Source organism: Aplidium turbinatum, chromosome 1 (genome assembly GCF_918807975.1).
Source record: "Aplidium turbinatum chromosome 1, kaAplTurb1.1, whole genome shotgun sequence".
NCBI classification, from domain to species: domain Eukaryota; kingdom Metazoa; phylum Chordata; class Ascidiacea; order Aplousobranchia; family Polyclinidae; genus Aplidium; species Aplidium turbinatum.
In genome coordinates this window covers 17,385,246-17,389,057 of record NC_137472.1, presented here as the reverse complement: position 1 = coordinate 17,389,057, position 3,812 = coordinate 17,385,246, and the positions used below count along the sequence as shown (strand labels likewise).

Genomic DNA, 3,812 nt, shown 5'->3' with positions numbered 1-3,812 from the left:
ATGACACAGAAACGGCTAAATCATGGAATGATCTGCCATTGCACACCAAAGTTTGGAATTCGATCAACCTCCATGACCTCTCCAAGGACTTCGTTTTTAATTCGCCGGAGATTTTTTGCCGAGTGTTTGGACGTTTTCTGTCCAATGCTAACATTGACAATTAAAATATATATACATCGCGTTTGACTTGTAGCCTACCTACTGTAGGCCTAGGCTATTATTTGTTTGGTTGTTAGAACAGACCCCCGATCTTTCTAGCTCGTTTTGCTCGTCGCCCCTTCCTACCTTTTCTAGTAAATGTCCCCACCAACTTTAGAGAGCGATCGGCGCCCATGTCAGCGTGGCAAGAATTCGTTGAATAACAACATTTTGCAGTAGGCTACTTGCTTCGTCAGTAGCCTACATATACTAAAATTGGAACGATACAGAGAAGATTAGCATGGCCGCTGCGCAAGGATGACACGCAAAATCGTGAAGCGTTCCATATTTCTTAAAAAAAAAAATTATTTTACAGTACTAAGCTAAATATTTTTATAGGACAATCAGAAAAAGTCTTTAAATTTATATATAATATTTTTCCAATTTATTATAAATTGAGTTGGCACACCGACCTATTTTGCCAACAAAAACTTGCATAACGATAACACTGCTCGTGAAACACAATAACGGTGAAACGCACACTTGTGTTTACATGACATTTGCAAACTTACAATAAGCAACCCTATGCTCACAGACATTTTCGAAATTCGAAAACAGACGTTTTAATCAGCCACTGGGACAGTGTGGCTGGACATCGTATTGGAATAACTTTAAGCAACCCCCACCTGGAACTATAATCTGATCGGTCGATCGGTGGAATCGTATTCAAAGCGAAAATATGCTTTCCGGAAAGTATTTTTTGCCTTCGTGCTCTTTAACTCCTTAAGAAAAGTATTTTTGGTTATACTTGTACGCTGACAGTGGCGTAGCCAGAAAAAAAATTTGGGGGTGGGCCAAATATTTGATGAATTGAAGAGAACAAGTATTTGATTTAAGCCATCGCCACTTGATGTGCAGTGGAATATGTTAGTGGGTTGAGCGAGGGAAGCAATGAAAGTGGTGGGGGTTAGAGCGTGCCGAAGGCTCGCGTATTCTAGGAGAGTCCGAGGGCATGCTCCCCTGGAAAATTTTTGCAAAATTGCACTGAAATAATGGATTATAGCGCTTTTTGGAAACACTTTTAGGGTAAAATTTGTATGAAGTTTATTAGCAGATAAACAGCTATTAACTTATTAAAGGTAGCTCTTATACACGAATGGGCAAAAACTGCGGCTAAAATTAGAGAACACCAAAAACTCAGCTACACAAAAACTACACAAAAACTCAAAAACTAAACAAAAACCAAGAGAGTAAGCCATTCTGGAATTACTTCCACAAATTAGTTCAAAGAAACATAAATCGCGTAAAGTTTGCGCGATTTACGATTTGCAAAATTTATTGGTGCTTTTCTGTGTGTCTAAAACAAGTCCTGGGGGGTGTTAATAGCCAGATGTCTTGGAAAACGTTATAAATTTCTGCAAATTATATTACATTTTCAACAAAGGGCTCAACTTCGGAATCCAAACTTGGAAAATTTGGGGGGGGGGCATGACCCCCTTTCGCTCCCCCTGGCTACGCCTATGTACGCTGATACCTTCCGCGGGCCGCAGCGATACAGCGTGGCGGGCGGCATGCAGCCCGCCAGTTGGTGACCCCTGATCTAAGCAATTATGTCTTGCGCTACAACTTTTTTGTTGTTGCAAAATTTGTATTTGTTTACCAGATCATTAAGGTGGCATCGCCCTTTATCCTCCCCCCTAGATACGCTACTAGGTGTGCTACATAATAACATAACCTTTGTAGGCCTACGACCTTTATACTGAACATCTACATTTAAATTATTTTTGATTACTTCTGCTTGTGCGTTTTCTGGTTGCTGACTTGGAATCTGATCACTCAAAAAGCATGGCTTCAACAGATCGGTTCCTTTTTACATAGATTCAACGTCTGCGTACGTTGTGTCAATGTGGAAGAGAACCGATTTACTTCATAGCGCGTCACTTCTGGAACGAAGAAGCTTCAAGATCAAGCGGCGCTGGTTCGACTCTCGGGGTGTGCGCTTGAGCAACGCACGTTAAGAACTGCTCTCCATTCAGCGGCATTTAATGGATGGAATAATTCCCTGGCAACAAGACTTCAACAATCGGAAACTTCACTCTGTCAATCTCGGTGACCGGGCCTGCGTCAGTGATTCAAAGCCTCTACAAGTATGCGAAACTGCCAGGATTAAGCTCTGCAAGAAGCTTTCCCAGTCCGAGGATAAAGATTCAATCAATCAATCAATGTTTCACCGTTTTAAAGTTGTTTTGAAAAAGTGGTCTTGACCACGTATTGAAGTTTGCTGCAATTTCTATGTTCGGACATTTTTAGCTACAGCTGCATTGTCTTTTTTTAATCTGGAGATACAATCAAATGAATCAACACTCCAGACAAACAAGTGACGCATTATACAGTATTGTCCGGCCCTTTGGCCAGGGCCTGATTAAGGCTCACGAGGGCCCGAGGCACAGCTAAGTTCAGGGGCCCCTATTGGTAATCGCTTTCGATGCAGAGCAGCAGTGATCAACTGAAGCCTAGCATAACAAGTAACTTTCCAAGTAGCAAATCTGCCCAAGACCATGATTGCATTAATAATGATAGAATATGGTGTAAACTATGCGTCGCTGGCACTCCGACAGGCGCACCTATATTTTACATTATTTAAAACGATCAGGAGTTTAACAGCGGGCAAGTCTATCGTAAAGGCGTACCCTGACTTCCTTAAACTGCTACAAACCAAACAGCACTAGAAACTAGTATAACTGTATTTTTGGGTGTTGCATTCAATCAATTTAATTACGTGTCGAATCCGGCATAAAGCAAGATCATGAATCGAGTTCAAACTAGAACGAATTCAGTCAGGTACAGTCAAGATTTAAAACGATATGGAATCCAAGTTCCAGTCAACATTACTTTCCTTTCCTTCAAATTCAAACTACAAATCTACAACGAGGTCCTTGGCAACCGGTTTCCACACACGAAAGGCATTGTGGGTAAAACAATCACTAAATAGAAAAGGGGCGCTTTTCGCCAGGCAAAATAATGCACAATAAATAATTGGCGTTTCTTACATATGGGTGCAACCTATTTTGTACCCTGAACACTTCGTACTCCCCTTTCGTACCATGAAAAGACCGAGAAAATAATAGAACAAAGCCGAAGTCGCTGATCGGAGTTTCCGCAAACATTTCAAAACTAACCGAACTACACTTTCTTCCTCTCAATGCTAGACTGCAGTTTTATTATTGTTGTTTGGCTTACTCTAACCATGTTTTCCTTCTTTTCGCTATTCGAAAATGCGTTGTTTCAATAAAAACGTGAATCCTGGGCCGTATTGCATGACAACCCCCATGAATGACTTTTGCTCATTGTGACGTAACTGTTCCCGACAACGGTTCACCTAATCAAACGTCATATAAAAACCGTTCAGGTCTACTGAATCTTAGCGTATTACGTCATGGAATTTTTCCTAAAAAATGAGCCAAATATTGCACCATCGTTCGTAAGACTTGTGTCAAACCTGTTTAAACATGAAATATTGCATCAGCCTCTTGGAACACCTGTTTGAATGACTTCATAATTGTCTTTCATTATTGCGTCACAGAAACTGCTGACGTGCTTTTGAAATATTGCAAATCATTCTGGTCATTCGTAAAATTGTTTGTTGGAAGTCGGTCGCATATTTAACTGTTTGC

The 3,812-nt window shown here is 40.8% G+C and overlaps 1 pseudogene; it reads left to right on the top strand.

Annotated features, from left to right (window-relative positions):
- The first annotated feature begins 394 nt into the window (after nt 1-394).
- Nucleotides 395-491, top strand: LOC145785196 (U6 spliceosomal RNA; annotated as a pseudogene).
- Nucleotides 492-3,812: the final 3,321 nt, after the last annotated feature.